At 34.7% G+C, this 18,794-nt stretch overlaps 1 protein-coding gene across 1 annotated transcript in view; it reads left to right on the top strand.

Annotated features, from left to right (window-relative positions):
• Positions 1 to 5,297: 5,297 nt before the first annotated feature.
• The window catches only part of LOC124354862, a 124,688-nt gene continuing 111,191 nt past the window's right edge, over positions 5,298 to 18,794 (top strand). Inside the window, exon 1 of the mRNA XM_046805621.1 lies at positions 5,298 to 5,486. The gene's annotated coding sequence lies outside the window, so the exon portion shown is untranslated. The remainder of the gene's footprint in view (positions 5,487 to 18,794) is intronic.

Below are 18,794 nucleotides of genomic sequence, written 5' to 3'. Positions count from 1 at the left end.
TTTAGTGTTGAGAGACTTGCATATTTAGTTATAACCCGTTATTAATTATTGTATTTTGATTTACGAGTGTACGTTATTTCTGGTGTAAGATTATAAATGTGGTTTATGCAAAAAATTAACAAATAAAGCGTAAGTCAACTTTTAACAACATTTTTTCACTAAACATTTAACTGTTTATGATTGCTTTTTCTTATCTTAAGTTCTATATTATGTTTAAGGAGTATGAAATAATACTTTTCTAATATAATTTGTTATACAAAACTTATTTTTAAGTTGAAACCCCCATAGAATTGTTCAACTATTAAAAATTTATTCAACATAGTATTTATTGTGGAAATGAGTTTACATTTATTGGGAAGTTGTATAATCTTTTCTACTACAGTATATTTTTAATATCATGCCTTTCTCCTTCAATAAAACTGATTTTGTTTTTAGCATCAACTTGTAAAAAATAATATAACAATATTATTAATATGCTAAAGTAGTTAAATGATTTTATCTTTTCATTGTTTTTTCTTTTTAATTTTAACAAAATTTACACAATGTATGTTTTTACTTTATTGAAAAATAAGCAACATAATATACCATGTCCTTGGAGTATTAAATTAAATATTAAAAATATAAACATTAAATTTACAATTTTCGAAAGATTTTTTACATTATATACATGTTTAAATTATGCCTAAAATGAAAATATCTTAACTAAAAAAAAAAAAAAACAAATATCTTGTAAGAAACTCTGCATGCGTCATTATGTTAAATATGCAGTTTTAGTTATGTTATTTCAAAGAGCCTACAGCATGTAAAATTTAAGAATATATTAAAATTTAATAGGGCCTCCAAATGAACTGTGTAGTCAGGTCAGCCTGTCAGTTTAATTTTCATATATGTATGAGATAAATATTAATTTTACCTAATTGAACTTGACCGCACTGTACGTTGCGTTCCAGTCGTGACCTAGACATAATACTGTATATACAAATAGTCCTTCCAGTTCATTAGGAAGACGTAAGTAGATTTTGTGACAGCTGAAATCTTAATAATTTTTTTTCTCGTTGTATTTACTTATACTCAATATCTCGAAAATAGTTGAAAATATAACAAATTTTGTTTTCCAAAATGTTTAGAAAATATGATATGCTTTCTAAAACACCTTTTATAATTTGTATAGGTCTATAAATAACCAAATTGTGATTTGTTCAGTTTTAAAGGTCACCATATTTGAACGAAATGGCTTACAAAATGGCCAATGACCTTAGCCAAGATATTAATACCTTTTAAAAAATTAATTTTTATATGAAGTTTGAACTTGTACAACATATCCTTCTCCTGTTCTTGTTGATAGACAAATTCTTTTGGGATTTAAATGTAATCGATATCTTAAAAATGTTGAATGGTGTGTGTGGTGTGTGTGTGTGTGTGTGTGTGTGTGTGTGTGTGTGTGTGTGTGTGTGTGTGTGTGTGTGTGTGTGTGTGTGTGTGTGTGTCAGATGTCCATAAATAAAGGAGTTGTGAATTTGTTCAAGTTTAAACGACATTTTAGAGGAATGAAATGTCGTACCAAGTTGGCCAACGAACTCAATCCAGATATTTATAAGATCAATTCATGTACCATGTTAGAACTTGTTTCGAGATTCCTTTGCCTTGAAGGAACTTCTGATGGGATTTACATGTAATCGAAATCTCGAAAACAGTTGGTGATATAAAACATTGTTTCTAGTTTAGGAAATGTTAGGAAAAGACTTCTTGGACACTTTTTGTTTTTTCATCTACTTTACAAATAACGGATTTGTGAATATGTTTGTGAATAGTCTGAATGGTCACCATACTGAAACGTAATGGCGTACCTAGCTGGCCAGAACTTATACGAGATATTTACTAGATAAATTTGTACTTCTAGTTTCAACTCGTTTGTGCTTTTCTGCGACAGTTTCCACAACCTTTGGTGCATAGAGTGGTTTTGGGCTATGGGAGTAAAAAAGTTATGCAGAAGTGGTGAGGACAATGCCACTATTTACTTCCAAAAACGATTTCTCAGGTTTCCTCACAAAAATGCAGGAGGACACTGCATTAGGTAGATTTTTACACGAAATCTACCAAATGCTATTTTATTTCAATTTTATTCCACTGTTGAAGCTTCTTTGTCTATGTTAGTTTCTTTGTACTAAGTTATTTTGAAGTTTTTTCAATACGATTTTGAGTATGGCAATAAATGTATTTTTTGAAGTTTTATTTTTATTGTGAAGAACAACTAAGTTATAAACTACTACGTTAATAGTGATATACCGTAATAAAGACATTACGGTACGTACAGTAGTAAATGTACTTTAAACAGTTACAAAACTTCTAATACTACCAGTAAATTACACGAACAATAACTTAAAAATTGTTTTAACGTTAAAAGCCTTGTTTTTAAACTTGGTAATACACTTGGTTAACATTTACTTGAATTGACATGTACTGTGGACTCTTTCTCTTGTGTAGTAATTGATAATAATATAGGGAATTTAACCTTGGAACACAGTTATTTGATTTCTTTATTGCAGATAGTCAAGTACGGCCTCCAACTACATGAACGTACCGTTTTTATTGAGCAACATCTTTCAGCGTTCCGGAAGAGATTAGCATATTTTAACCGTGTCCGGTTTAACCAGAAAGGCACTTTATTCGGATGCCTGCTCCCAATATATTCAGCTTTGCTATTAAAAGGTCAAAAACCTCAGCGAGCCCACCGCTTGACGGCCTCGTGTTACGTAATTGTGGCGGAAGCAGTTGAGTCGCCGGTTCTTAGTCTAGTTTTGTCAGTTTCTGTTCCTCGTTTGGTGCACCATAAACGTTTAATGTGTTATAATACTTTCAACGAGGAAGTAGGAGTAATTTAAAGCAGATGATGAGCTATATTAAATAGTCCCATAACAGTAAAAATTTCTAATATTAAAAACCGTTCGCAGCCCATATTGATCGGTACTTTGGACTGGGTCGTAATTGAAAAGTTGTTTAATACATTTAATACTAACGTATTTAATTACTAAGTGACAGATAGTTTCAGTTTTAATGAAAAAATCATAAATACAGATATGACCATATCAGATAATATATGATATTTTGATATAACAATTTCAACCATAACATAACAAATATGGATAACATGACCGAAAACCGTCATATTTCAATATTTGAAATCTTAACTTTGTAATAGGCTAAATCTTTTTTGAGAATGAAAAAATTTCCACACAAATGCAATGAAAAGGACTTGTTAATTCAGGTAGTAAAGATTTTTCAATGCCATATTTGGGTATACACACAACATAACATTGCAATATGATATGAATATTAACTTAATAATGATCTGAATAAAATAACTAAGTGATTTGACAGTGTGTTTGTATAATTCTTTTAACTAGGAACACGTTAAAAGTTGTTCGGTTGGAACATTTTGAACATTCACCGTTTTGAAATGGCTCAGGATTTTGTTTGATATTTTATTCTCGAAAATGCACATTAAAGGTTAATACAATTGTATTTCATAAAGTGATGTAAGTACTTCCCAGTTATATTCTAAACTTTCGGAATACTTTTTCTGACCTTCCTTTATAATGAAATATGTCTTTATTTTTTTAGTCAGAATTTGGCTGTTATAGCCCTCTCTTCCACTCAACCTCATATAACCTTATTTTAGAAATAAAAATATCAATTTTATTTATATATGGATTTAACAATCAATAGGATATAATTTAAAATTTGTAGAGAATGTGGACATGAATCTTCTGTCACCTTTATATTAAAAAAACAGTGAAGAAATGTTGAACCAACGGGTTACTTATTTTAGTTCAACTAGTAAACAGCAAATTCTTAGGTGTTTTGTACTCTTAAATAGGCTTGTATTTCATTATTTGCCTCTAACTAACTATTTTCATAATTTGGATAAAAATACAATATAAGTTATATTTTTAACAATTCAGATGATAAACAACAAATGCACTGTAGTAAAGTAACTGGTACACAGCTCTACAAAGCCTGTTTCCTCAGATTACTTATCTAAATGTTGTGCAGGACCTTCAACAGTGCACAGAGAATGGTTAAAGTAATTCCAAGTGTCATTATCTGGCGTATGTATAATTACTCCTTTTTAAATCTGCTTTGTTTACGGTGTCCAAGGCCTACCCAAGGTTCGCTCCTCAGCTACCAGAACCTCGGGCTAAGCGTGATGACCTCGACTGGCTCTGACTCGGTTGTTCACATTTGTTTTTGGATTTGATTACTCATTGGCTTTTTTGGATGGTCAAGGTCAACATGATTGTCTCCATTTAACCATTATGTAGGGTTTCCTTGTAGACATCTTTTTGTTCATAATCTGAAGATTACTTCTAGTTGTATTTTCAGTTCTTCGTTTTATCCACAGTTTGTTTTATGGTTTGTATCTGGCAGTTATTAATTTTCAATACTTCCTTGTTGCAGAGAATGTTATTTCTTAAGGGTTCGGCAGGGCCTCCTTGAAATCGTGTCTTTGAGGAAACTCTTTGCGATAGAAATATCGCTATTGATTTTGGGGTTTAAAGGTCTAAGAGTAGTCTATCTTTGTCGGTTTGTCTGTCCGTCTGTCCTCTGTCCTTGATCGAAAGATCCTAAAGACTTGAAACTTAGTACATAGGTTTCTCTTTGCCAAAGGAAGAGTCCTATTAATTTTAGGATTAAAAGGTCAAAAGTCAATCCGACCATCTGTCCTATTTCATTTGGTTCTGTCGAGTCCCGTTGTATCAATTTGTTAGGTTGATAACAATGTCAAAACATTACTAAAATCTTCACCAGATCTATCTCATTATTTAATATCTGTTTATGTGATGTATGATAATAGGTTGTCAACTGAAAATGTAAATGCATAAACCGATGATTGCTGTAGGCGTTCTAAAAATACTACTAATTTTAATTCAAAAAGAAACACTGAAATATTCTCACCTAAGTACATGGTATTCCACAGAAACTAACGAATGCCCAACCGAAGAAATGTCTTAATGTTTATTATCTAAGGCCTCCGATTTCTATTAAATTATTTCATAACGATTGATTTCTCAAACCGAAAACGGCTCTTATGGCCAAGTATTTTTTTTTTAAGTGTTAAACGAGGCTTCAGGTTTTAACCTTCAAAGATGTTTTTGAGATAGTGAGGTTCATTCTGCGGTTATTTTGTTTGGTAAGTGGTAAGTATACCGGTATACGTGACATGTATAGTACTCCGAAGTTCACAGCACGGCCGCCCGAGCGCTGGTATCGCTCTGCCACCCCCTCCTCAGAACTGTCGCGCTGCTCCATGCCAGACGTCTCGCAGACAGAAGCGGTCAGTCCGCCGTGCGGTTGATAGTTTTTCTCAGTTTGACCGTCGCCCTCGCACGCGTTTAGTGGATACGTGTATAGCGTGCTCCAGAACAGTGCTTGTGTGCTTGTGCTCCGCTCTACTACGGATATTCTGTGCCTTTTGTGTTTTAAAGGTATGATCAATTTCGATTCTTTTACCACAATTTTATTTTCTTTCTAATAATATAGAATAATTTACTTTATCCTTTTAAACGGTTTTTACAAATAGGTATTTGTGTTAAAGTCGTCGTTGAACTTCATAATTCGCAAATATCATAAATATTGTAATTGAGTTAAACTACAGTGTTTAACTTTATATAATAACACTTAGAATTCTTAAATGTTTGGCATCAATAATTTATTTAGATTTAGAAATAATTGAAATAAATTTTGTTTTAATTGGAGCAAAAAAGTAAATAGATGCAATATGTTATTCATATTTAATACAAATAAGTCTTATTACTCTTTAAATAGATAAAAACATAGTTGTTTTATTTTTTACGATACTGTTTCGTTAACATAAATAAGGCTATGCTTGTAAGTTGAGCTGTGAAGCCTTTTTGAAACTACCGCATTATTATTTTAACAATAAGCCTAGTCTTTTCGTATAATAAACGCTTTACAAATTTTCGCCTTAAATCATTACTTTACTTAGTAACAACATATAATTTTATGTGTTTGTAAATTCTCCCATATTTAACTGTGCACTGTCCATTGAGATATATTCATAGTTACTACTTATGAAAAAATCAAATTTTGATGTATTGATGTTGTTGTAATATAGGAAAAGAACATACTCAGTTTGTATAGTATATGCTGAATATCGGGTCGGTTTATTAGTTTAGTTTTCTATTTGGGCGTAACAAATAGATTCCCTATGAACGATTCTTGTAGCTGGCACTAAATATTATCTCAATTGGCCGAGCGTCAGCAAAGTCACTAGCATGGTGACACAATACTGATCTAGCTACCTCTGTTTAGAGGACGTTTTTAGATAGAACAAATTCAGAATGTATGTATATATGTATTCACAAGAATATTGTCAGTAATTCGTAGCATTCATGCACAAGTTAGCACAAGTTTTATGATTTGAAAGGTGTCAAAAAGAATAATTCGAGAAAATACTGCAGTACTAGCTTACAAGTTAAATTTTTAAGAGTTAAGTCCAAAGGTACTATAGAATCAAGAATATCTTTATATTAGTTTTAAAATCGTTATATCATATATACTTACAGTTATAATACATAAAAAAACCCAAAAGTGGTTTTTTTTTATTTAGAGTGGTTTGAGAATTGATATTCGTGCATTATTTGCCTAAGTGTAGGTTAAATAGTTGTAAGGAAATTTAAATAGTTTTAAGAAAATATAATAGGAAACAGATATAATTTTAAGGGTCCTAATGTAAAACTCTTGATTATACGCACATTTACGGGAAGGTTCAGCTTTAATTCCAGAACTTACACTGTTACGCAAAACGTTTTGGTTAAGAGGCGTGTTCTATCCCCGGTTACGTTAATAATATGTGAACTGAAATTCGAACCTCGTTTTATTTCTGAAGTTACATTTCGTCTCCAAATGTTCTGAATTGTGTTGATTAAGTTCGGGACTATTGTAACCGCATTTGATTCCTAACGTATCGCTGTAAACGTAATTATAACGAATATCTTTGAACTTCTGGAGAAATGTGTAAAAAGAAGCCGATTTCAATCCTAGTTGAATTTGCAAATAGCGCAAAATTATTCACAAAATATAATATGTAGTAAATTATTGGTTTGGAGAATACAATTGTAACAAATGTTCTCGTTTACGTGTTGTTTAATACTACATACATAAATCGAATTGAACAAAAAAAAATACTTTTACTTTGAAAGCAAGATCAACTGTTGTGTTAGTTTTCCGCCGTGATAGTGTATCCAGTTACCCCTCACCTAGTCTCCCTGCAGAAGAAGGAACTCCCGTCCCACTCAGATGGGTCCAAGGATCTAGTTTAGTACTAAATTAAACCATTCTGTTCATTATTACTAACAAGATCTGATGGGACACAAATTACCAATTTCACGTCAATTAGATCTAGAAAACTTAATAGCGAGCAGTTAACATTTACATAGAGGATCGTTAGTTGTACAAACCACCAAGCGCGCCGAGCGTTACATTATTTGGGCACTTGGCACCTGAAACTGCTGCCAAATTACGAGCACGGTCCGACGGTAATGTATGCATAACGCGTCGCACAGAAGCTACTTAAGCTGAACTTTCTCGCGCTCTTTCCTTTTCTAGCGACTGGATTCATCTGCATAGTTTAAGGTTAAACAGGGACGATCCTTTGTGCGGCGTGCAGCGTGTGGCTTGACTTTGAACCGGTGCGGCTCGCGGTTTGGGAGAACAAAGATCTCCTCGGCCAGTGGAATGTGAAGAGTAGGAAAGTGTTAATGGCTTCTGTTCGGGATAAATGAGGCGTAACGAAGCTAATCACTTTGAACTTGCTCAGAAACGAGATTTTGTTGACTTATTCAGTATTCCAGAGAACTTCATTTTAGTATGTTATAAAGCCAAGAATATGCAATTAAAAATTCGAGATAAAGCATCAGAAGTGTGTCGTTAATCTTTAGAAGTAGATCAAACGTCCATAGAGTTTTAAAGAAGTATATTTTTGAGGCAAGTTTTGGATACTCCTACACATGGATTTTCCTCTGACATATAGTTCCTGACCCAATCTTGGATTTGATTACGTCGTTAACAACCTACTAAAGTAAGATTTTCTTTTCCTTGCAACTCTTCCTTTAGATTCTGCTTCCTGGCGTTTCTCCCTACTTATTCTGTTTGAAGGGATCGGTAAGTGCAGATCAAACTGTAAAATTAAAAATATAATTTTATTTTTTCCCCTAAGCCATTATCTTTGGAAATAATGTAATTACTACCATTCAATGATTGTGGTTTGTTTTCTAAATATCCACCCCCTATCCCATTGCGGTAGCCAAATTGGTGAAAGTGGATGAAACAGTGATATATCTCATGATCAAAGAAACCCTTTTACAAAAGAAAATATTTTTTTTACAAATTATTAATGGACACCACATAATTTTAGGGGACCAGGAAGCCTCAAGTAACACTTAATGAACCGACCCGAATTGCCAATCGAGATGAAATCTTTATATAATGACCAACAAAGCATTTCTCAACGCCCCCTGATTTAGAAACGCACGTGTAGCCACAGTAAGTATAAAGCCACGGCAAAGTGCGTGACACCATCAGATGCGTGTGTGACGCGTTTCGCGTTGCGTAAATATATCATCTGTCTGTCTGTCCGCCTGCTGGGATTGACGTCTGCCCACAGACTATTGTGGGATTAGAGATGTGGTTTTATAACGTATACCCACTGATCAGGTAGATTGATAGGTTTGTTTGGCTTATCCGCATAACGTAGTGGACCTGAATAGAAATCACAAACGAACCTAATTAAAATAAAAACTAATTAATTAATGCGGAATGATAAAGAAAAATGGATCAACAAGATTGAATTGATTTATACAAAGTACATCACAAAGTTAGACTGCAACTATTTAGTAAATAAAGTTAGACTAGTAGTGTATAAACTTGTTAGTTCTTGGAGTTTTGAATAGTTTTACATTTCGTGTGTTTTTCTTTATCTCAAAGTAAACTTCCCAGCTGAATGGCGACCGTCCTTTCCAAACAACACCTGAAAGGTCTACTTTTATGGCTCCCGCCCGCCAAACCCAGCGGCACAATAAAATCACTACGTTTGAATTTCTCAAACATGATGTAAAACATTTATGCCATATAATAATAGTCCTTTTCAAAGTGCGTTTAGAGTTATAATTAGTAACAATAATTAATTATTTCTATTAATTAGTAATTAGTGACATAAAAAATTACAATGTGTTAAATGACATATAATCAAATAAACCATTAAATACATTTTATAAATGTTATTTTTAGTTTTATGGAAAGTTCGAAACGTTTTGTAGTAACATATATGCTCTATTTATATTGTGAGCTGCACAAAAGTTCACGGCATAACTCGAAATCAGGAAACTAATAGTAATGAGTGGTCACAAACACCAAAATCGAACGGGTATGGTTAGCTGCTGCAGTGGCCTTGTGTGTAGTAGGCGTGTGTGTTGGTACATCGTGGGCTGTGTGCTAGCGGTATATTAACAAGGTCGCTCGCTTTACATTACGGTATTTGACCGCGTCGCGTCGAGACCGCGACGCACGTCACAGGAGCAGAAACCGACTGCATCGCGTTATAGAGTTACCTTACGACGTGGCTCATTTAACTCAACCATGGCCGAACGTGATCCTGTTCTGCGAAGAAGGAACTCTTGGCGTACTCATCAAGTCATGACACACGTCACAGGAGCAGAAACTGATTGCATCGAGTTATAGAGTTACCTAGGTCGTGGCTCATTTAACTCAACCATGGCCGAACGTGATCCTGTTCTGCGAAGAAGGAACTCTTGGCGTACTCATCAAGCCACGACACACGTCACAGAAGCAGAGACCGACTGCATCGCGTTATAGAGTTACCTTACGACGTGGCTCATTTAACTCAACCATGGCCGAACGCGATCTCCGTTCTGCAAGGAGGGAACTCATCAAGATGACTATCATAAAACCTAATAGTGATTATCAACTTTTAAATTACTCCGAGGAAATGTTATTTGAAGTCCATTTTAGTTCAACGCAGTGTGATTGAGATCATTTTATACTCTATGTAATTCCTGTGCAACAAAATTTTAGAACTGATAGTCTTTGTATGAAATATTTAAACGTCTGATTTAGATTTCTGGGAATTTAAATTTGGGAGGGGCGGTTGCCGCATAGTCTTAGATAGTCTTAATAGTATACTGTTATCTTTATAATGTGCCGACTCTTTCCTTTATTGTGTTTGTTAAGATCCTCGTGGACCATAAGGACTAAAACGATAAGTCTAAGAAGGGATTCATTGAGATATATGTTGTTTTGTAGTTTTTTATTTATAAATATGTTTCGTCTTTTTGTTACACATTCGCTTCTACTTCCGTAGTTTTATCTCTATTGTTTATTCCATGAAATGTTTGAATTTAAACAAATATTTTGAATTTATAAGGCATTTTACTAATGTAACACATGTGATTTAAATATGGTTAGTAAATAATTGTTTGCGCACTTGCTGGTTCTGCTGTTTTAATGAACCAATACAAATTTTATAAGTACAGACTCTAGCGAAGGTGAAAACCTAAAAGTGAATCTCAGATTGCAAGATTGTCTCTTATTGTGTCGATCTCGATCTTACTGGCATTTCTGGACACTTGCGTGCGAAGCGGATTACTTTAAGCGGATTAAAAGAGTCGACTACTTCTGGAGAAGATTATGTAAAATTCCAAGAGCTTTGACAAAGTCTGGGATAACAACGTTCGGGAGAAGGGAGATCGCCAGATATAGTTTGCGCTCTTGCATTGAATTTATCAGTATTAACATAGTACATCCTGCTTTATTGTGTATTTTGCATAAAATGGTCCCAAAATCTTGAGCGTATGCTTTGAAATCATCTCTTCTGTTTTTAGAATGAATACATTTTAGGATTGTATCGGATTCTGGATTCAACGATACTTCCGAGACCAACAAAAATGTTAATTCCTTACCCCTGAAGGGCGAAATACTTAGATAATAACTTTGCTATAAAATCTCTCTCTAACATGATCAAACACTATATTTTAATAAATTATTGTTAAATAATGAATTTTGGTACACGACATGAAATAATTATAATATATAGCTATGATGTCCTCAAGGGCAATACAAAAATTGAAACTGTTATTAACATTACAAGATATTTACTAGTAATAAAGTCTTTAAAGTATTTTCAGCAAATTAATTTTTTCAAATTATTTCTATTAATAATGAATTCTAATAGCCGTATTTCAAAATTTATATGCACTTACAATTCGTAGAATATCCCGCTGTATCATTCCGGAGACTCATTAAAATAATAAAACATTGGAGCACTAATAACTCTTTGAGATATTGTATATTAAGATTTACTGTATTAGGGAACTCTTTAACATAATTCCTCTACGACATAAAGTTTGTCCTGAGGATTTTAAAGGAAGGATATTAGCATGTTATTTTTTTCACAAATCTTCACCAACGTCTTATGGAATATGCGAATATACCGATCCAGTTGACACTTAGATAGATTTCAATGAAGGCTGGCATTTCAACCCCCTTTCTATAAACATTACACCACCGGTTCCAAACCCCACCTGCTTGAGCCACACTTTACGGCGGCGAGCTGGGCTTGATTGCGTCGTTAGCAGTCGGTAACGTTACGATTGCAGAGTGTCAGTGCTCGATATCGTATATCTCGGTATACGAGTATCCCGGTGACGAGTTATGTCCGAGAGGTGCACTGACTCTGGCTTGTCCGTGGCACAAAAGAACTTGTTTAATCAGCCGAGATAAAATACGTACTTGTTTGTAGCCGAGCCGGGGCCGCCACGGGCGAAGCCTGAGTTATGCAAAACTGCCGGCTGCGTTCGTTATAAAGTAGGGCTCCAGCGACTGCGGCTGCGGCTGACGGCCTGCTCCTGTCTCTCTCTTCAGACTTGAAGATGCCTTAAAGAAGACGATTCGAAAATCAGGTTTTCAGAGGACTATTCGCACTGCAAACAAACTAAAAACTTTAGATTTTTCATGAAATTGGCAATGCAACCGACTTTAAAGGAATGCCGTAAAATTAAGGATTCTTTTCCTCCTTGATCCAATTATTCCTTAAAGTAAGGTGTAACGAAGATAATTAAAAAAACTACACAGCTAAGAAATTATATTTTAAACTGATCTTACAATTTAAATGCACATTATTGATCTGATTTTACCGCATTTTTAACAATTTACAAACTTTTTACTGAGTTCACAGTTGAATTACCGAAATTTGGAACGAGTTACTGGAGATTAAAAAACCAAGCGTGTTTGGTTTTTTTGCGCTTATTAAAAAAAAGTTTTGTAAATCGATATATACATGAACACCAGTAATTGATGTGCAGTCGTGGTACCATAAACGCCATATTATTCATGCGATACCTTTAGAAATGAAAAGACGTCAACACGTTGGCAATAAACATAGTGAACAGTTTACTTTAAAGTGAGTGAAGAGACAGATCGTGCAGATATTGTTGTTTACCACCTTCTCGGTGAACCATGACTCCCGGTGGAAATGCTTTGTTCTCTTGCAGAATTCTCGCAGACAATACATTCTTTATACAGTAACAGTATATTTGAGACCGGAATACTCAATTTCATATAATATCTGTGCTGTTTCGTCTGCAAAATAAATTTCAAATGTGTTCAGTGAGGTACCATAGGGCACGTACGATCTATATTCTATAATTCTTGGCTACCAATTGCTGCTATAAAAACTTTTATCATAATGGACTTGCATTAAAAAAGTAAAGTTAAGATGTCTTATTTTACCAGGCGAAGTTAAGGCTAACATATTATGCATTATGGGGGGGGGGGGTTGCATCATGTCATATTTCGAATCCAATTTTATCAATACCCAAACCTTAGTTCAAACACGTGTCAAAATTTGTTGGTTAGTCCAAGTATGAATTAGGATGGACATTATCCATCGGCAAAACCCCCAATTTTACCTCTTTCACTGACAGACTTTGTTACATACGGGAATATTTACCGTGGGTTAACTACGATTACCAAAGTTGTGTACTATGGCAAGCCTTGTGCATAGTCCCTATGTATGTATTGTTGTACAGTAGAGAACTCAGCACTTTGTGTTACGCCCCACACCCTTTCAAGAGTCAGTTGTACTACAGTCTTTCCACGTTCATTTACATTCACGTTAATCACACAAGTAGAATTCAATTTTCACTATATTGAAACTGATTATACCAGGTACTCTTAAATGTATTCGCTGCATGTATGTACGGGTAATTGTTGTAATAATCCATATAGGGCTCCCAGGATTTAAACCTGGTCTTATCAATTTTTGAATGTTTTACAAACTATCGCCGTCGTCATGCTGATAAAAAGCAATGTTTCCTTGCACATTATTAATGATGCTTAAGAGTGGAATGTTTGGCTGACGAAGAGGAAGAGGTTTACCAGATGTCCAAGGCTAGCCGCGCCTGCTGCGCGAGTCAGAGTCACGGGCAGTTTCCAAATCCCGAACGACCGGTCATGATGTGCATGCTAAGTCCCCAACCAGTTTATCTAGAGCGTCGACCTCTCGGGATCCTCTCGGCTCCGGCGGTTGCCAAAACGCCACCCGTGCACGTTTCTCGTGACCGCGCAGCTCAAATAAAACCGAACTGGGGACGATATACGAGCACATGGTCCTCGGTCGTGGGTGCTCCGCGCGGGATTTACAGAGTTGAAACCCGATCTGATCGAAATCGGAAGCCGCGAGTGAACTAATGCCTGAAAACCTTTTCACGTGCCTTATTCTTCTTCATAACCTCAATTCCTCGCGGAATTCGAATTTAAAGTTATCACATTAATACATTTCTCCAAATCAATTGTCATTTCCTAGCTTATCTAAGTTTTATGAAAGAATTCAAGGAATACTTGAAGACTAATTCTTTCACGTTGATATAAAGTAGACTGAGATAAGGTAACAATCGTGTGGCAAGAGGTATTCCCGCTGATGAAGAGTCAATATCATTCTACACGATAAGATAGCGAGCGCTTCAATAGCAAACTCTTGTAAAACAGTCCAATTCCGATAAATGCCGCTATAATGTTCTGTGTAACCACACTATTATATTTGGAGTTATATGTTTTCGGATGAAAACGGCAACGGAATTTGATTTTTACTTATAGTTTAGATAACTGTATCTGTAAGATAATTTATCAGATACAGTTTTAAGAAGCCATAAATAATGTTAATTCATTTTATTTTTGAGAGTCTAGAAATACAATTATAGTTAATCGTACAGGATCGCCCAGTCCTTGAGCTGCCCAACGAGAGTAAGAACAGCCCAAGTAGAAGCAACGAGGCGGAACCTATCCGTCCAGGCTAATGGCACAATCCATTCTCGGATCATCTGTGTGTAATGTTCCTCTCTGCGACATGAATGTTCTGTCAACTCTCGAAAGTTTAGAGATGGGCAAGTCTGACGGCCCTTACAGTGTAACGAGGCGGAACCTATCCATCCAGCCTAATGGCACAATCCATTCTCGGATCATCTGTGTGTAATGTTCCTCTCTGCGACATGAATGTTCTGTCAACTCTCGAAAGTTTAGAGATGGGCAAGTCTGACGGCCCTTACAGGGTAACGAGGCGGAACCTATCCATCCAGCCTAATGGCACAATCCATTCTCGGATCATCTGTGTGTAATGTTCCTCTCTGCGACATGAATGTTCTGTCAACTCTCGAAAGTTTAGAGATGGGCAAGTCTGACGGCCCTTACAGGGTAACGAGGCGGAACCTATCCATCCAGCCTAATGGCACAATCCATTCTCGGATCATCTGTGTGTAATGTTCCTCTCTGCGACATGAATGTTCTGTCAACTCTCGAAGGCTCAGAGATGAGCAAGTCTAGCGGCCTCTACAGTGTAACTAGGCGGAACTAATCTGTCCACTTTAATGACACAAACTGCCTCATGCCCCCGGTCTCGGACAAACTCATCTATGTAGTCTTTCATCTCGTTTGTACAGTAATATCAACTACGAAAACGTGGAACTCGTCAGCCATGTTCGCACCTTTTTCTGAATTGTTCGACACTCCCGTTGTGTGTTAAATGGAACACTTTCAGTTCCACGGGCCGACGTATGAGTACGTCTGTAAAGAGCCTTGTTCTACTCCAGGAACATTGACCGTGGCACTCTGAGGGTTAGTGCGGCGTGCTTGGAGAGGGTCACAGAGAACTCAATGCCTTAATTATCAGCAGGCATTACATGTACGAAATATTGTACATATATGTTGTATTTTGAGAACAAAAGCCATGAATATCGAATTCTTATATAATAGCCGAGAAGCTGAATGCCAATTTGCATTGCATTCACTGACGTTTCTTGTCATCGATAGACATTTTCCATTGAAAGAAATTGCCACTCAAACGTGCTAGTTCTGATAGAGGTCGAAATGGAAATTAACAAAGGGGGATAAAAGGGATAAAAATATCAAATCTTATTTTTTCTTAAATATTTTTTAAATCTTAATAATTAACCGTCAAACATTAATAAATGTTAAATCAGCGTCAACTAACTACATACAGACCTTTACCTCTGTCTCTTTTGCTACTTTTCTGACTTTGATATAACTATTAATTATGTGTCCGGCGGTCAGTTTTAGCCGTGTCAAGTTAAGAGAAATATGATCTGAAAAATGTATTATTTCATATTTGTAACCCTTCTACACCCGCAAAATTCGTCCCCTCCACAAAATTAGCTCTTTCTTTCAAGAAACACCACGTTGAGTGCTTATACATTGCAAATTGGCTCTCGGGTCTTGGACCATAAACAATGAACAATGAAAAAAGTTGTACAATTTATGAATTGCTTTTATATAACACCAAACCAAAGTCGTGGTTAACGGGAATTCAGCTGAAATACTTCACATTTGGCTTGATCTACTTAAACTAATGCACCGTTGTATGCAGTCAATGCCTGCAAGAATTACTTTGGTTTCTTTACATTTTTCTTATCAACAAACAAGCTCGTTATGTATAGATTTTATTTTGAAAGGATTTACACCTTCAGTAAATGTTTTGCAGCTGGCCAGGCTATATTGGTTAATTTCGAGTGAATAAATGAATAATGATTAAAGTTATATCATCCATCCATTGTTTGAGTGGGTGATTTATTCGAAGTGGAGGGGAAATGAACTGACCAATAAATCTAGTGGATATTAAATTAGGGCTGCCGTAGAAAAAGACAACGCTTTAATGACAAGACAAATTTTGCCATTTACTAAATGAAAGTTTTATTTTTACCAAATCTGTGTTTAATAGTAGTGTCATTTTGGTGTAGTTGTGAACTATATACCTTTAAAACGCCATAATATAACATGTAATATTTTTAATTAAATATATTGTACGTATGATTATAAAATTATAACACATCTTTAAAATGTTCAATATGTTGTGTAACTCTAAATATATTTCATGATTAACATATTATAAAAATATTTAACTTGTTGTGTTATTTTAATTTTTCACTTATTGAAATGTATAACTTGCTGTAGACTGGAAATGTATTGTATACACATATACATTCGAGGTACAAGCATATAAAATAAGTTATTTTAGACTTATATATAATTTATATTTCATATTGCTCACTTATATTAACATAAAAAATATAACAAAATGTGTACGGTGTTCTGAATACAATTTCAAAGTGAAAGAAATTTTGCGGATATTAAAATGTAATAATTACCTTTGTTTGCAATTTTGCTAAATATCTATAATGCATAACAACGTGTTTATAACATACAAAATAAAGAAAATATTACACACTGCGCCATTTTCTGTGATTCACTAAAACTAGCCCAACATTGTGATCTGTCTACGTAATTCCTTTCTTTGACAAAGAAGAAGAGAACAGTGGAGGTAATCAGTTAGTTGTTAGCCTTGGACGGTCAGCTGAACTGTATAACCTTGACCATATGTTCTGTGACCCCGCATGACCGCGGTTGTAACGGTACCTGTTTCCTTTTTCGTTACATCGGTGCATAATTGCGCGCGTCATTCGACATCCTAACTTCCTTTATGCGCGATGGCTTCCTCCCCAGCGTTGTTCGCCCAAACGTTTAAGGATATTGTAATGCTTATGTGTAAAATCGAATCAACCTAATATCGTGGCTGTTTCAATGTGATTAGTGACTACTGGACGCCTATAAAGTTATTTCATAATATAAACAGGCCCTTATAGCTAAAGAAAATTCATAAAACTAATATATTTTTTAATTGACTTATAATGAAAGTAATTGAATGTAGCCAGATCGCTTAATGAAAGATTTTGATGGACAATCGTACGGTATGAATTTTCAGTAATTGCTACTCAAAACCAGTTTCGTCATAATATATCCAATGTTCAAACAATAAAGTTCCGTAAACCATCTCTTAAATCTTATACCCAGCTGGGTGCTGCTAATTATTCCTCCTGCTAATTCTAGTTGACGATTTTGAAATCGTTCCATGATCAATAGTTGCAAAATGAAGCACCCTGGATCATAAAGGACAAGGGGAAAAGGTCGGACTCTTAATCCAAGTAAAGAGACCAGGTTCCCACTTCCACACCTTAAAGAGCTTTATGGTCATACAATTACAAAAGGTGTAAGAAAGCAGAACACATTCTTCTTCTGTCAGTAATGAATAATAATCACTACATGATTTTGCAATCGTTCCCATAAGTGGTAAAAATTGCTACATAATAGGTAGTACCAATAATTACGGGGTTCGGGCCTGCAATAAAAACATGTAAGTCACTTCACTGCTGGTAAGAAATGTAGCTTCTCATTCGCCTAGTTGTTCTGCAAAGTTGTTTTTATTTTTTTTTACTTTTTAACGTCCTGCTCGAGACGAGTGATGTGTAAAATAATATGGATATCCTTTATAGCTTTGCTTCTACAGTATTGAAATATAAACCGAGCTATAAAAATAAGTGTAATTGGACAGTGATCAAGTAAGCTAAACTAACTACAGTATGTTCCAATCAACTCAGGTTTAATAATAATAAAAATAATAAGTAATAGAATACGGTACCTAAACTGATGGCTTGAGTTCTGTAAACATTAATCGATTATACAACTATTATTCGCTTGTACTATTTTATGTATTAGCTTGCATCGTCTTTATTTTGTTTAGTTTTCTTAAAATATTCGTATCTAACAATTAATCCTCAAAAAAGCTACTTTCCGTTTGTAATACCATTTACATGTTAATAATGTTATATTCGGTATTAATTATATATTGTGTTTTATTATCTTTTTTTAAGTATGATAATCGATACATAATTGAAAAAACACTTCGGTAATAAGAAAATGTGATGATTTATTTATATTGCATTTCTAACCGAGATTACATAAGATGAAGATTATTTCACTCTAGTATTCAGTATTAAATTATTGTGTAATAAAAACTGGATATACCTAAATAATGCCGTAAACCCAAACAAAAACGATAATAACTTTTTCTTTTTTAGCCGCGAGTTAGATGATATATTATTACCCAATTATACAAATTTGTCGAGATACACCATAATTGAAATTGTTTTTATTCGGTAAAAGTTTTTATGCACTTATCATATTATAACAATGCAATGTTAAGAAGTATATTTTAATTCCAATTCCACATTATAATTTCAAGTACACGTAGATTGTAGGTTGTTATTATCGCTCACTGCTTTAGCCTACAATCGCGACGCCGAGGGTGGTTGCTGTCTCTCAAAACGGATTCTTGTAAATCTTCTAAAGAGTAA

This window comes from Homalodisca vitripennis, chromosome 2 (assembly GCF_021130785.1).
Source record: "Homalodisca vitripennis isolate AUS2020 chromosome 2, UT_GWSS_2.1, whole genome shotgun sequence".
Classification (NCBI taxonomy): Eukaryota; Metazoa; Arthropoda; class Insecta; order Hemiptera; family Cicadellidae; genus Homalodisca; species Homalodisca vitripennis.
The sequence above is the reverse complement of the archived record's forward strand: the minus strand, read 5'-3'. Positions and strand labels throughout refer to the sequence as shown.